The 17,324-nt window shown below is 38.7% G+C and overlaps 1 long non-coding RNA gene across 1 annotated transcript in view; it reads left to right on the top strand.

The window, feature by feature from the left end:
• The window catches only part of LOC117804350, a 66,379-nt gene extending 64,351 nt beyond the window's left edge, over positions 1–2,028 (top strand). Inside the window, exon 3 of the long non-coding RNA XR_004628693.1 lies at positions 1,912–2,028. This is a non-coding gene — a long non-coding RNA (uncharacterized LOC117804350). The remainder of the gene's footprint in view (positions 1–1,911) is intronic.
• The last annotated feature ends 15,296 nt before the right edge of the window (positions 2,029–17,324 follow it).

A 17,324-nucleotide genomic window follows, 5' to 3' on the forward strand; every position in this document is an offset into this window, starting at 1 on the left:
ACTGAAAGTATTAGCACACTCTGGATATACTATATATAAATTTAGAATTGCTCAATTAAAAATGTAGGGGGTGGAGCGCCTGGGGGGCTCAGTCAGTTAAGCATCTGACTCTTGATTTCATCTCAGGTCATGATCTCAGGGTCATGAGATTGAACCCCTTGCCAGGCTCCTCGCTGGGCACACAGCCTACTTAAGGTCTTCTCTTTCTTCTTCTCCCTCTGCCCCTCCTCACCCCCACCTCCCTCTCTTAAAAAAAAATGTGGGAGATAATAATGTTGAAGTCCCTGCTTCTCATTTTGAAACTTTAGATATTTGTTCATTTAAAAGGACATTGGTAGGATTCAGCAAGGGATGTTGAAATTATATTACAAAGAATACTAAGAACAAGTAAATGAGTCAGCCACTGTTTGCAATTTGTCACTGTCTAAATTCCTGGATGAGACTTACTGAAAAAAAATTGTGTATTTTCTTAGAACACTGGAAAAGAGGGAAAAATTGGGGGCAATGGTTTTTAGAAAAAAAGTTCTTGCTTTAAAAAATGTTATCACACATGGAAAAGGGAAAGGTTTTTATCCTTTGCTTTCATTGCAAATCCTTTTTCAATAGTGCTATTAGAAATATTATGGCCATAATTTTTAAAAAAATACTTGAAATTGAAAGAAAATATTTTTACTGAGTATTCTTTAAAACTTCATTTTGATTAGGGAAGAACATACACATGTAAAATATTCAAAAGGTACAAATGAAATTGAGTAAAAAGTAACTGGGAATCTCCTGATTGCCACTCATCAAGTTCCCACCCTAGAGGCAACCACTGTTACTAGTCGCTTGCATTCTTCTGGAGATCTTCTTTGCCTTTCTACTTGCACATGTTTACATGTTCCCCTCCAGTAGTAGCAGGTTATATACATGGTCATCTACTTTGCTTTTTTTTCTGAATGGTCCTTGAACTAAGAAAGTGTAAGAAAAATCATATCAGACATCCTCAGCAGCAGAGCATTGGCCCATAGGTTACTAGTGAGATTTCCACCTCCCCTTCCCTTCCAGGCACTAATATGCATGGAAGCTTCTGTTCTGGACTGAGGCATGAGGAAAGAGAATGAAGGAATTTTTTTTTTGGAGAGGGGGAGTGTCTGTGGTTGGTGGAGAGCTAAGGATGACAGTTATTTTGTACCCTTAGACTGGTTTATATGCCCAAGGTCAGAAAAGTGGAGGATTTATGGGAAGTAGGAGACGGTCAAAAGTTAATTTCTGGGCAGAAGAGCCATTTTGAGTCCTGGGGATCAAATGTGGCACACAATTGGAGAGGAGGCCATTTCCCCCCACTTCCCTTTAGAAACTAGCAATAATCTGACACTCCTCAAATCTGCAGGCAGGGAATGTGGAAAATTATAAGCCAGAGTAGCAAAGGAAGGAAAAAGCAGACACCATGTACTTACAGACTGGTTTGTGGGCATGTGTGTGGCATCCTTTTGGGGAACTCCCAAAAATAACTTGGGGACACTTGGAGATGTGCTAATTACTAGTCATCAAACCAGTTGGAACTCTTACCATCATATTCTGGGCGTAAAAATAGACTGCAACTTGATTTTACACTCCCAATCTGATGAGGCTTAGAAGACTTGGATTAAATGTAAAACTGGAAAATACCAAACATACAATAGATGCAATACCTTGTCACAGGATGGTGGGATGGAAATCTCGATCGCAAAACAACAGACACCTATTCCAAGTTGAAGTGCTGAACCAGAATTGAGAAGGAAGAGACCGAGAACTAGGAGATAAATTTTACACTCCTCACTCTTATCAGGAATATAGAAAGGTGGGGAAAGAGGTTGAAATACAACTTCTTCTTTTTTAATTAAGTTTGTATTTTAATTCCAGTACAGTTAACATAGAGTGTTATATTAGTTTCAGGTGTACAGTACACCCACAAGAAATGATTCAACACGTCCCTACAACACCCGGTGCTCATCACAAGTGCCCTCCTTAGTCCCTATCACCAATTTCATCCATCTCCCCAGCCACCTCCCATCTGGTAACCATCAGTTTGTTTTCTATAGGTAAGAATCTATTTTTTGGTTTGTCTCTCTCTCCTTTGTTCATTTGTTTTGTTTCTTAAATTCCACATATGAGTGAAATCATATGGTATTTGTCATTCTCTGACTGACTTATTTCATTTAGCATTATACTCTCTAACTCTGTCCATGTTGTCACAGGTGGCCAGTTCATTCTTTTTAATGGCTAAATAATATTCCATTATATATCTATCTATCTATCTGTAGATAGATAGATAGATATCATCTTCAATATCCATTCATCAGTCAATGGACACCTGGACTGCCTCCATATCTTGGCTATTGTACATAATGCTACTATAAACATAGAGATGCTTGTATCCCTTTGGATCAGTGTTTTTGCATTCTTTGGGTGAACACCCAGTGGTGCAATTTCTGGGTTATAGGGTAGTTCTATTTTTAACTTTTTGCAGAAACTCCATACTATTTTTCACAGTGGCTGCACCAGTTTGCATTCCCACCCACGGTGCAAGAGCATTCCTTTTCCTCCACATCCTCACCAATACTTGTTTCTTGTGTTGTTGATTTTCACCATTCTGACATGTGTGAGGTGATATCTCACTGTAGTTTTGATTTGTACCTCCCTGATGATGAAAGATGTTGAGCATCTTTTCATGCATCTGTTGGCCATTGAAATACAACTTCTTAGGAGGATGTCTTAGGAGAGCTCTACTGAGAGTCCATGCCATCTACAAGGGCAGGTTCTAAAGGATGCCTGCCCCTCACCTTAAGCCAGGCCTGGACATAAAGAACTTTTTTTCTAAAAACCATTGCCTGGACATAAAGCTTTTCCCAAGGCTGAAGGACACAGTGGACTGGTATCTAACTCTCCTGAGAGGTCTCCTGGATGATGGGTTGGCTGGGATGCTGCAACAGACAAGAGGAAGAAGTGGTGTATCAGGAGCCATCAGCACTCCTGGAGTTCACTGGGGCTTACAACAGGTGCATATATTTTGTGGGTGTGCTGTGGGCCATCAGTGAGAAAGCTTGAGCCTGGGGGCATCCTGGATTCTTTTCAGAAGGGCTGCAGAGAGAAGTTGGAGGGGGGTATTGCCAGATTGCTAGGGGATAAGGAAAGCTTAAGAAACTAAGCAGCACAGAAAAACCCAGGTCCAGAGAACTTCATGTGGCTGTTTCCAAGCAATTGGGTCAGTTTCAAAATAACCCACAAACATGTTCCCCAACAGAATCAGCTTTAAGCAGCAACCAAGCCTAGGTAGTGCTATTATTACATGCCTAGTTAGAGAACTCTTCGCTCTTCCCTTCTCTCCAGCAATATCCACTCCACCCTCAGACAAGCAAGGGGTGGGGGTGTGTTTGTGGCAGGTAAAATTCACCTGTATATGTGGGGGAAAACACAGAAGAAATCCCTGACTTCTCCTGCATTTTTCCCTTCCTCTCTTCCTATTTTCTCTTCCTATAACCTCTCTCCCAGAGGTACTTCAATTTTTCACTTCCTTTTAATAGACTTCTTTCTTGCAAGGGCACTAACACTTTCTTGTCACGGCTTTGCTATCATTTATTTCTTTCTTTTATTCTCTCAGGTTTTCTTTTATTATCTTGGGCACTACCCTGAGAGCCATTAGTTCTCCTCTTCTCAGGATGAGTTGTTCACCCCTTGCAGTGACAACTGTCATCACTTTGGCATTTTCATCCCCTTTCTTTAGAGGGAACATCCCAAGGATATTGTCCTCCAGCCCCTGTGAGCACTCAAGAACTAGGGTCACAGCATAATGACTGCCAGAGACAGGTCAGTGCCTCACTGTTTATTTGAGTGAATTGGCTACTTGTTGAAAATGAAATACCTTTAGTTGTGTCTAACAGCAATCACTGGAGGTCCTTCCAAGAATTTAAATCAGGCCATCAGTTTGGCAGATTTAAGGGTCCAACTTATAAACACCTGCACAGTTATAGACACCAGGCCATTGGCCCTGGAGGCAGGGAATTGAGCTTCCACTTCCGTCTCCATTGCAATAGATATTTATGCAGGCCTGAGAGGACTGCCTCTCTGAATAAGAAGGATAGTGGTACCAACCTCTGTTAAATGAGATGATAAGCATGGCGTGCTTAGCAAAATGCTAGTGATAAGGAAGCACTTGCTAAGTATTAACTATTATTATGTTTGTAATCCTGGCTCACTTTAGTCCCCAATTATCCATCTCTTGGATTCCCAGGCTATTAGTTACTTCTTCTTCTCTTTCTTTCTTCTCTTCCTCTCCTTTCCTTCCTTTTCCTTCCTCCCTTCCCCTCCCCTCCCCTTCCCTTCCCCTCCTTTCTCTTCCTTTCCCTTCCTCTTTCTTTCTTTCCTTTTTGGTCAATGGCACTTTGATTTACACACATTTTTCTTTCTAGGACAAGGACTTCTTCTTAATGATCTGAACAGGAAGTTTAAATGGCTTGCAAATAACAATCCAGAAAACTGTGTCCCTGGTGCATATATGATTGAGTTCCCTTCCAACCTACCTTAAGGCTAAGCTATAAGATAGGAAAGAACATGGTTGAGTTATAGACTATCGAATCAATAGGGTTCCTTAAAACTCTACTTCTCTTGGTTGATGTTTCCCATTTTGTGTCCTTTCTCACTGGTTCACTTCCAAGCACATGGAGAGGTTTAAAAAATACTGCTTGACACGACAGCTGCTTTGGACTTTCATTTCTAAGTCTTCACTGACATTGGAATCCTTAGTCTAGTCCCTTCTCAAAGTCATGTAGCACTAGAATTTTTTTTTGGCTCTGGGGAAGACTACATTTCTCTTCATTCTAGGTAGAATCAGGATCCCAATTTGTATATTATCGATATTTTTTGCTCTCTCCTAGCTGGTGGAGGAAGAAAAACCAGCATTTGGAAGAAGAATTAAGGTCTTCTGGGGAGGACTTTTACTGTGGGCATGGTGGATGCAAAGAAGGTAGACCATGTACCTCAAGAGGATTCAAGAAAAGACACCTTCCCAGAGATTCGAGCTGTACGATCATCAACCTTTCTGAATGCTAACCGGTGCTATAATCATACCGTCAGTTATTTTACTTCACAGTCTTAAAGTAGAATCTCTTATAAAGCAAAAATAGACCTATTAGGATTTGTAAACCCTTTGAAATAGTAATAATTTTACTTTTAAAACAAGATATATCTCAAGGCAGGGGGTTAGGTTGTCTGCTTGATGAATAGATGAAAATATTTTATCACTTTGATGAGCAGCTGTCAGAGAAATTGTAGGCAGATGGAGAAATCATTACAATGTTGTTGGGTTTTTTTGCATTAGTCCAAGGCGCTGTGTCTTTTTTAGCCCATAGTTCAAGTTTAAATTCTACTTTTGCTCGGTTAAGCATCTGTCTTTGGCTCAGGTCATGATCTCAGGGTCCTGGGACTGAGCCCCAAGTTCCGTCGGGCTCCCTGCTCAGTGGGGAGTCGGTTTCTTCCTCCCCTTCTGCCCCTACCCCCCAACTCACGTTCTCTCTCTCTCTCTCAATAAATAAATAAATAAAATATTTTTAAAAATTAAAAAAAATAAATTCTACTTTGGAGGAAAAAATCATAAATTTAACAAATACAGATTAATGATAAAAGTTAAAAAAGCTCCCATATAAATATTTTATTCAAATAGTTTTGGATTAATCAACTTGCAGTTTTTCTTAGTGTTTCTCATCTGCCACACTTCACAGCAAGAAAACTCATTAATATGCAATGTTCTTGTCCCTTCAATTGCTTCCTCCTACCGTCCACAATATATTCAGTTCAAAATCTGTTTAGTCAAGCAGACATGAGGAAGAAAAAGAATTTCTATGGTGTTTTTAAAAGCTGATTTGTGGCAAAATCATTTTATTTTTTCTGTTCAAGCCCCAAAAAGGAGAGTCTAGAGAAAATTTCCTTGTGCCATGAGAGTCTCTCAGGGGAATTAGGGAGGTGAGCAGGAGGTGGCCTCAATGCAGCTCCTCACAGACTCCCCTCTCTCCTGTCACTGGAGGGTCACAAGACATTCCACCCAGACTCTGGTGAGCTGAGGCTCAAGCCTCCTCCTACAAGGACACCCCTGGGGTCGCCAGGTTATCATCATGGAGCATTTCCCCTGCAACCTTCTTAGTAAACAAGCTAGTTAGAAACTTCCTTCAGTATGACAGGATACATAGGTTAAATAAATTTTAATGAAACTGGGCCTTAGGTCCTCCTACTAGTGCTTTTTATGTTGTTTATAACTATGGTAACTGGTAATAAAATATTATCCATTCCTCCATCCTGACTCCAGTGTCATGACCAGCTCAGTACTTGGAATTCTCCTAATCCCTATTCAAGTTTTCTCATTAGCTATCATGGAGATTTTAAAATCTATGCTTTTTAAAAATTTTAACCAAGATTAAGTTCATGTAATTTTAAGTTTATGATATGTATTGCTACCCATGCTACACCAGGTCAAATGTCAATATTCAAATGAAAAATGAAGAGTTAAAAGCACTTTAAATAAAGCAAAACCAAGTTCCAAGATTCACAGTTTTCAATACTTTACAGAACCAGCCAATCTTTCTTTCCTTTGTAAATTGCTTCTTCCAAACCCTGATACTGTAAGACAATTAACCTGCATACTAGTTTACATTTGAAGACACTACTCCTATCCTTTTGTCATAGGATCACCTGATGAAGTAAGAATGTGTATTCCTTAACTGGCAGAGCTGTTCATGTAGGGCGATTTGTATCCATATTTTTTTGGCTGTTGTTATTCCTATTTTTAAATTAAACTTCTTAATGTTATCAACATTTAGAAACACGCATATAATTTGTAAAGTCCAATAAGGCACATTAAAAATAAGCAGTGCCTGGCTACCTCTTTCCCCTACTCTAATTTTGTTCGTCAATGAAGCAAACCCAAGACCAAATCTTGACAACAGAAGGAATGGTTGCTTATTTAACACAGAGTTAGGGGTGCTGAAATAGACAAGAGTCCTCTGGTCTCTCTCCTCTAAGTAGGTCATCGGTGAAATTACCATACTAAAATATTCCCTTTTATTTTATTTTTTTAGTTTTTCATGGAAATTCTAAAATCTCTTTCTACATTTTTTGCAGTATTTTATTACGTGTAAAAGGAAAAAGCAGCTTTACAAAACAATAATTGTTAACATGCTGTATCTGGAAAATCCGTGATGGGTAGAGTTGTCAGGAGATGGCTGACTATGCTTTGAGATGGCCATGAGAATCGAGAAACCGCTAATTCTTCGTAATTGTTATAGATTTCCTGGCCCACATGGATAATTGTGTATTCAGTCATCAGTGCCCATACCACCCATTGAGAAGCCCTGCTCTAGGACAGACACCCCTTAAGTCTGTTTTGAATAACAGTGGACTTCAGAGAATGGGTGGAACATAGGATTTGATGGGCTGACTCTGTGAATCAGAACTTCAGGAAACCACAGTGAATTATCTGGCAATTAAACGTATCCCATTGATAGAGCCTGAATCCAGATCAGCTTCAGGCCGTTGCTTTTGGATTGGCAAAATAGCCCCTGGAAGCCCAAATAGTTTTGTTCTAGGGCCCTGGTTCCCACCTACTGCCTTCTTCTATAATCCCCTCTCAATGGGAGGTGGTATCAGAAATGCCATTTCCGCTACCATGCATTAGAAAGCAATAGCATTTGCGATGTTTATCCTGTGTCTTCTGAAACCAAGCGTCTCCCATTCTAAGACTTTCACACAAAATTCAAAACAGTGGCCTTGGAGCAGAATTTCAAGGGAGGCCCCTACAAAGCCCGCCAACTCCATGGTTTCCAGTAAAAGGAACTCCTGCTCCAGTCTTTTGAAACCTGGTTCAAGTAAAATACCATTCTCATACCAGAGTTTGAATCACATTTCCTCTGTCCACACAGCTTCTATAGTCTTGCCAGAGAGAGCATTTACCCTCTACTTCCTGAGTAAAAAAAAAAAAAATCTGGCTGGCCTATTTTTAATATGCTAATTATCTCCATCTGTAAGTGCTTCCTAGCCTCTTTGGCTTTTCTTGGCCCAACCTCAAATCCCAACATCTCTTCCAAGGGAAAAAAAATGGGTATCCGCCTTACGGCCAGAAGCCAAGGTGCATAAAGAGAGAATTGAACTCTTCAAAAACTAAACATAAATATGGTGCAAATTGGCAATCAGAGTTCTAACACTAAACCTTTTGAAAGATAATAAGCTTTCCATGAACTTACTCTCTTTCATTTGGTTCCTACGAGGAGCAATTCCCGAAGATACTGAAATCATGGAGACTCTTTCATGACTCTTTCCCCAGATACATAAGAGAATCAGTATCAGCCCGTTTAAGTGAAGCGGTAGACGCCATGATGTTGTCTCCAGGCTTTCCGTGGATCATGACTGTTCTGTTCACGAGCCATATGTTTAGCTCTAAAAATTACAGGGACTACCACATGGAACCTCGTGCTGTGTGATGAGGGAAATCACAACATCTTCAAAAAGTGAAGTACACCTCCAAAATAAGATGTTTTCTTTGGCCCCTGGGAATTTGTTTTTAACATTGAGAGAGGAGGGATTAAAGTAACGCTCCACCAACGTTAGCAGAAGTATCATGTCACGCTTTCTGTTTGGGTTGGAAGTGGTTGGATTAAAGTGAAAACTTGTATAATTTCCTGACAGATGTGTAAGGACAATCATTTCAAAAATGTCTTTTTAACCACTTCACGAGAAGTGTGCTTTTGTTTTCCTCCAAATATTTTAGAAGTCAGAGAACATTTGTGTGTGTTTGTGTTAACTGTTCGAAAATCTTCCAAAATCCACAAAACCCTTTAAAATTCTTCCATACCTTACCGTTTTCACTCTCCCCACCAAAGACTGGTTTTGGCACTTAGCCAGAACAAATTCCTGGGGGCAGATGCTATTGGTTGGAAGAAAAAAGTAAAACAAAATAGAAAACAGAGCCCAATGTGACAAAGGCTGCCTTCTTGACCAGACTGTAGTCAGGCCCCTCTGAGCCTGCTTCTTGACTAGACCTCCTCCTTGGCCTGCCTTTAGCAAGAATCTCGCTGAATCAGTTTAGTGAGAATCCCTCCCCTTGATATTTGATCAAATTCCGCATCCCCTTTCCTTGGCATTTAAGTATACTTGATGTCTCTGTAGCAATAATCCTTTTAAGCCAGTCTAACAGGAATTCCCTACCCTTGACTTCTCTCTGAGTAATTCTCTATCTCTTGCTAGCTACCTTTGCTGTATTCAGAGTTGAACTCAACTTTTCTCCCTATTGTAATAGTCTTGCACAAAGCCTTCCTTACCATTTTAAACAAGTGTCAGGATAATTTTTCTTTAATAAGAGATATGAGTAGGAATTAACACTAGAATAAGCCTCATGAATTTAAAGGTCCCAAAACTACAAATTCGCATCCAAATATTCACTAAGTAACCTTTGAAATACAGTCTACTCCTAGAAATAACTGTTTTCTAATATTTAATGTTTAAATAATCACTTACCTATGATGTTTTCTTATCACTGCACATTCTACTGCCGTCCCAAATATAACAGCACTTGCTGGTATAACTTTCCCATACTCTTCGCAATTAACCATTTTCACTGCTGGTCTAAAAATATAACCAAAAAAGTTATATTCAGTTACATGTATGCAAAAATATGTGTGCATGATTACAAGAAAGAAAATTAATAAGAAAAAAAAACTTTCAGAGCAATAGGTAAGGATAAATGAGTTAAGGCATTTTTTTCTTTGAAAAGTTTCTTTGGTTAACTAGACATATACAAACAAACAACATATATGAGTAGCTTATGACTTGGGCAAGTCCTTAAGCCCCTCCAAGCTTCACTTAATACTTCTCATTTTCCCACTAACTGGAGCCCTCAAGTGGTGGATGGCAAATACGACGTTGATTGAGGCCTGGTATTTTACATGAATAATTTGAGCCAATTCTGCATCCTAATTACTTTATGTTTTAAGTTTTGCCTTAACATAAAAAATATGGCTTTCAATACTTGACTAAGGAGTAAATCTACCATGTTTATTTTGTGTCTTAGAGAGCACTCTGGCACACCACTACCTACCACAATTTGAAAAGCGGGACAGGAGATACAGGCCATGTAAGTGTAGAAAATGAAACGAAACAACGTGCAACACCTGCTTTCTTGCAAAAATGTTATTCACTTTCATGTTACATAAGAAATACATGAATATATACTTACTGCAAAAGCTCCAGTTAGCTGCTTTTTACTCCACCCCCCTTCCCAGAGGTTACCACTGTAAACAATTCAGTATTACTCTAGAGGTTTTAAAATTAATTGTATATGTATGCATAATTTACTTCCTCATGGAAACAGCAGATTGAACACTATTTACTGGGTAATACAAAGAATTTTTTTCTTAGTCTTTCTGAAAGAATGGTCTACTGTAATACAGTGTTTTTCTAAAATCTAAACTATATTAACTCACTTTGGTTTTCAATCTACGTTATGACCAAAAATTCACATTCAGAAGTAATAGGCAGATGAATTTAAGGAGTAAATGTTAACCCTGGCAGAACTTGTATGATAATTTCTATGTATGCTGTGGTATCTAAATTTAAAAATATGAATGCTACCATATTTCTGATTTTATTTGACATTATAATGAGAAACTTAAATGGATCTTTTCAAAATGAGCTCTTAATTGCCTTTGTAGCTTCCCCTTGCTCTTGGTAATAACAATCCATTATTCTAAAGGCAGCAAAGATCGTGGAGCTAGAATTGGAGTCCTGCTTTAAAACTGCTTGAAATTCTGTCCTGGGATTTTCTGATTCCGTTTTTCCTTATGGCTATATTTTAAAATATTTATTGGACTTAAAAATTGGCTACATTGCCTGGGAAATCTGGAACCCAGAGATATCAGCCACCAAAGAAGGAGGAAATAAGCAGCCGGTTGAGAAGTAATGTACATGAACTGGGGGCCTATGTTGTGTAAATAGTGGTCTTGCCTGACTAGACTTAGATTCAGATTTATCCTGTCCTTTTTATTGTTCCTTAAATTTAGCAAGACAAACATTTCCCCTAGCTATAACCTAAATCACATTGAGCAGGTCAATTTGACTTGAGGTCATAAAAGGCAGTGCAGCCATAATAGGTTTTTGCAAATGTACTGGATTATGTTTTTGTGACCATTGAGGGTTCGTGGACCAGTTAATTCACATTATTTGTCACCAAGCTGAAGGAATTCTTTAGGAGCTTTACAACGTTTAGGAGCAGTTTGTTAAGAAAAAAAAAATTTATTATAAAGTAATGCATGCTTATTATATAAAATTTGGAAATACGGAGAAACAGACAAAAAGTAAAAATCAGCTATAATTCTGCTGTTTAGTGATAATTCTTCTTGGAAGATATTGTTGATAACCTATCCAATGGCCATTTCTATTTTTTTCTCATCAAAAATAAACCAGATTAGAAGTAACAATATGCCCAACCTCAAGGGATGACTACATTAGTCTACAGTAAGCATGAGGAATACCATTATTTTCCCCATGTTTAAGCATGTGACTCATTTCTGACCTAGGAGTTGCAGGGGAAGCATCATGAGGGCTGTGGCAAGGTTTTGCTTCCTAAAAGACCACATTTTAGGGGAAAGCCTCTTTTGTTATTGCCATTTTACTTCCTTTTTTGTAAGCTTAGGGCTGCAGCAGCCATTTTGTAACCATGAGGCAACAATTCGAAGGCCAAAACTAACATGCCAAGAGCAACATAATAGCATAATAGAAGCCTAGAAAGAATTTTGATCATTGATAATAAAGTTGAGCTGTTGAACAAATACATTATAGCCTACCTCCAGACTTTTTGTTAAATTAATAATAAATATTCTTCTGTTTTTAGTAGCTGTTAACTGAGTACTCTTGGTTAAACCTAACTCATTCAAACCCATGTTCCTATTATAGCATTTTTTATGTATTTCCTTTCATATTGCTAAAGTAAAATAAAATGGAGACCAGGATAACAGATACCCCAAAGAGACAAAACCATTTAAGACACTTAAGCAAAATATATTTTAGCATATTTCATAGATGTAAGTGAAACTTAGATTACTTCTTATAAATGCTTCTGATAGTAAAAAATGAAACTAAAGTCATTTTCCTAAAATGGGATAAGAGAATCGCTTTTAACTAAAACCCCTGCCATCTGGAAACCTCCATTGTAATAACCAATAATTAATGAGTGTTAAACAACTTCCTCCTTTTTCACTCAATTAGCCATACTGAAATGTCATGCCTCTGAACTTTATGCTACTTTTGGGTTTGAAGTCTCTCTGTTTGCTAAGAGTTTTTTTTTCCTGCTCAATAAAATATTCATATCAAATAAAGCTCTCTGAATTTTCTTTTGACAGTATATAAATATTTGTAAAATATGAAATCATATGAAGCACAGTTTTTGTATTCTGCTTTTCCCCCTCTGAATAGTATCCTAAGTCAATAAATCTTCCCTAAAAACATAATTTTTAAAAAAATTTGGTTGCAATATCCCATCCTATTGGTATATACTTATGTTCAACCATATCTTAATTGTTGGAAATCTTGGTTGTTCTTTTAAAATATATATAATAAATATTCTGATGAGAAAAGTCTTGCACTTACTTTTTTAAAAATTCAGACTCCAAATTTTTGCTTTACAATATAGTCCTAGAAGTGGATGCTCTGCTCTTTGTTATGTAAGACCCTATTGCATTTATGATGTTTGAGAGGAAGAATCTATTGATTTGTCTTTTCTCTTGCTGAAACACTACTTGTTCATACTCTCCTCTCTGAAGTCATTTTCACTGCCAACGTCTGCAGTGGCAAAGCCCACAAACCTGCATTAGTCCTCAGGGACAGCTGTCCTTTGTTTCTAGGATACAAAGCAAGAGATATAGGTAATTGTGTGTCAGGAGGCCCGGATGGTGTTCATCATTAGAACAGGTGTTTAGAGTCACAGGTTGTGCTGTAGTAACACTGAACCATTCCCTGTGACATGGCAGCCAGCTGTTCTTTAGTACATCTACTTTTTTGTTTGTGTTTGTGTAATGCAGGACCACCAAAAGTACAGGATACAGGGAAATAGGCATGTAAGGTTCTTTTGAATAAAGGCCACTAAATGTTTCAGAAGAAAGAAAAAATGACATTTTAACTTATAGTATTCAAGCAATATTTAATGTAAGGAATTTTGTCAATAACTGTATGTGTGTGGAGGCACACGGAGTTTAAATTCTTTGTTTGCGTTCTTATTTGTGATGATTGATGCCTCCTGTATATGTTTGCCATCATTATCAGGAATTCATAATGGGGTCTCTTTTTTTTTTTTTTAAGATTTTTTTTATTCGACAGAGATAGAGACAGCCAGTGAGAGAGGGAACACAAGCAGAGGGAGTGGGAGAGGAAGAAGCAGGCTCAGCGGAGGAGCCTGATGTGGGGCTCGATCCCATAACGCCGGGATCACGCCCTGAGCCGAAGGCAGATGCTTAACCGCTGTGCCACCCAGGCACCCCATAATGGGGTCTCTTGATAGAAATAGATGTGTAATAATTTATGCACACATATGAGTAAACATAGAAAGCCACTGTGAATTCAAGCACCAGATGGATTCTATATGAAACCTCAGCCCATAATTGACTGATTTTGCAACGATACAATTACCAAAAAGCGTAGTGACACATTTCAATTTCTTTGCTAGAGCTTTGGTTTTCATAGGATTTGTTGTAGTCTTTGTTGCCGTTACTCAGTACACATGATCTCATTATTTGTTAAACTGATCAAAACATTAAGACTTGTGTTCTGTATTACTACACATTTTTATGGAAGTAGAATAAATTTAAATAATATTATGGCTATATATGCCCTGTGTTGATGGCATTTGTGGCTGATTTGTAGAAAAATTCGTATTCCATGCAAAATCAGCTCCTTCCCTGTTAATATATTCCTGCTTGTTGATCTTGTGGAAAGTTTGTCATATTCACTCAGAGCAGGGAGGCTGAGTGTAAGTGAATGGATGTGGGGATCTAGGAATCAGAGAACTGGATTTTTCGTTCTGGTTCTGCCACCAATTATGATTTGGCCCAAGTCTCTTCATCTGTCTCATGAACTGCTCTANATCCTGCCTTTCTTGCAAAAAAACTGTATTCGGGTTAACCAAGCAGATACCATTATTTTTAAATTCTTTTTTTTTTTTTTTTTAAGATTTTATTTATCCATTCGACAGAGATAGAGACAGCCAGAGAGAGAGGGAACACAAGCAGGGGGAGTGGGAGAGGAAGAAGCAGGCTCCTAGTGAAGGAGCCTGATGTGGGGCTCGATCCCATAATGCCGGGATCACGCCCTGAGCCGAAAGGCAGACGCTCAACCGCTGTGCCACCCAGGCGCCCGTAAAGTGGTTTTCTGGATGATGCCCTCATGTAACCCGAATAACCAGGTTGTGTGGGAAGGAATTTGAGGAGTATGCAATCAAGTTGAGTAATAAGGAAATAAGAGTAATAAAAAACTCCTGGTATGTGGTGAGGTGCTGGGAAATCAGACAGAGTATGGCAGGGGAGGTCCACCATAATCTGCCATCATTATCAGATGCTCTTGTCCATAAAAACAGAAAAAAAAATTCAACCTTTCTCAATTCAGAAAGGTCACATCTATTACCTGTGGCAATGCTGCTAAGCATCCAATCTGGAAATTTTTTCTATATGTGGAGCTGTCTTTGTATGTGCAAGCCAGTCTGTTTCTTTTCATATCTTACTATAATTATCTCCACTGGGTGTAGGATGGATGTAGCATTACCTGGTTGGAAGAGAGATTAGAAAATTGGTAGAAAAATGTTCACCTATTGGAAATGATATAGGAAAATAAAATGGCAACTATAACCTCTGGCAGTTCAGCAATTATACACCTCATTTTGCTAGAGTAGAGACCGTCAGTAAAAATGACTTAGGAGCACCTGCAGGAAAATAAGTTAACAAGAAACAGTGTGGGTCCACTGGCCACTAGAGAAATGCAGAGGGATATAAGATGAGATCCAGGCACTCTGCTTCTAACCTGTTAGAGCCACACAGATAATCATGGTGCCATGATACCTGAAGAAGCTTCCTTGTTTTAGCACAGATACACAACACAAATACTCTAAAACACACACACACACACACATACACACACACAGTTTCAAAAGTCAGATAAGAATGAACAATTATGGAGCACTGTTGCATGCCAAGCATTGCGCTAAGCCCTCAGACTAGTCTTTTGAAGGTTCCCTTATCCCCACTTCAGAGATTAGGGCACTAAAGTTTAGGAAGACAAAACGACCTGCCTAGGAACACAATGCTAATGAATTGTCAAATTGGGATTAAAAATCCAAGATTGCTTGCCTCTAGATCCCTAACCCTTAACATTTATAGGATACTGGTTCTAGATTTGCTTTCCAGAGAACCTGTATCCAAAATGCCATTTTCAGGGGTGCCTGGGTGGTATCGTTGGTTAAGTGTCTGACTCTTTGTTTCAGCTCAGATCATGATCTCAGGGTTGTGGGATAGATAGAGCCTGGTGTTAAGCTCCATGCTCAGCGCGGAGTCCGCTTGAGGTTCTCTCTCTCCCTCTCTCTCTGCCCTCCTGCTCACGGTCACTCTATCTCTCTAAAATACATAAATAAATCTTTTTTAAAAAATGTCATTTCTATCACTTGCCATCCTTCTTAGCTTTCTTTATTTTCCTTCACTGCATTTACATTATATGATTTATGTTATCAGATACCATATACTTCACATTATCATATATATTATTATATACTATTTACTATTATTGTATACCTATTGTTAATCCCACCTCTTCTACTCTGTCTGCCTCCATGTTTTGTCCCCTGCTGACCTCCTGGGCTTTGAATGGTGCCTGGCACAATGTAACTGCAAATACTATTTGTTGGGATACACCTGCACGTGGCAACTTGTTAATATGAGTGTCACTGTAGCTCTATTTTCTTTCATAATTGGGAATTTTTTTCTTTATCTCATACTTGCATTAATTTTAGGCCTTGCAGTTATTGTTTTAACTTATTAACTTTACTTTTAGTGTTACTAGAAGATTAGATGATTAACACCCAGAGAAAGAATAAATGTCAGATAAAATATGTAAAATATTTTAAAAGCAGAGGTTGAAAAATTTTGCCCTAAGTGGAAGCTAATAAGCTGACATTAGTTCAAAACATTTCACAGAATGAGCAAGAAAATGAGTAATTGGGCTTTGACCTGAGACACCAAAGGTCACTTTCCTGGAAAATGCTTTGCAAAACTTTTATCAGAAAATTGCTTTATCATTTTGAAATTTGAAGTGTTATACCTTAGCTTCTATGTTCCACTTCAGAAATAACTATCTCATCTTGCCATTCAGCAAAGACATTTGCTTTACAGCTTTCATTTATGTTGCCAGAAATATATATATTTTTAAATGCTTTGTGCTGTGGTTTCTGAACTCTTCAAGGTGATGAAACCAAAAAAAACGCCTTTTGGTGTTTTCAACAGTATTGGAATTAGCCTCAAGAAAATTTAATAATTCAGGTACAATATAAATGCAACAATAATAATTTTTTTCATTTACTGCTGTCTGCCCTGGCCGTGAACTTTTAAAACAGTCTGACTCATGTACCCCCGAGTCCTCAGGGAAATAAAAGCTGCTCTATTTGCAGTAGATGCCTTGGGCCCCATCTCTCAGCCCCTCCTTTCTCTACACCCTGTCTCCCGCCTGCCGCCCCCACTGAGCATCAGTCCTGCTGACCCTTTTCAAAAAGAAAATCTTTTTCTGGTTCCATGCTCACCTTTGGTTTTGAAGACTGAGTGACTTAAAGGAATCTGGACTTTGGGTGCTGTCTGCAGACTTGGCTCACAGTCAAAGCCAGGCACCTCCTATGTTTAGTACTCAGCACAATACAGCACCCCTTGTTGGTTCAGCTCCCAAGATCCATACTTCTCACAGTGTCCAAGCAGGGCCCATTTGTTCCTCTCTGAGGAGTGTTAGGTAACTACTCAGCTGGTAGGTTTGTATTTTTATCCCAGGTACAGAGCTGTTTATCTGAAAAAGGCCAGGCGGTAGTCTTTCTGATGTGAAAAGAGTTCAAGCCATAAAACAAGGCAGCTGCTGCAAGAATGTAATATCTGTGATCACACAGAGGTCTGTTTACAGATAGAGAAAGTGACTCATTTTCTAATCCTGTGAAGTGCGTAGGCCAGTATGCTGCACGGCCAAGCAGGGATATAGATTTGCGGAATCGGATTCATCAGAGCAGATACTCAGTATTGCCAAGAGATGGCAGA

This window comes from Ailuropoda melanoleuca, chromosome 1 (assembly GCF_002007445.2).
Source record: "Ailuropoda melanoleuca isolate Jingjing chromosome 1, ASM200744v2, whole genome shotgun sequence".
In the NCBI taxonomy this organism is placed as follows: Eukaryota; Metazoa; Chordata; class Mammalia; order Carnivora; family Ursidae; genus Ailuropoda; species Ailuropoda melanoleuca.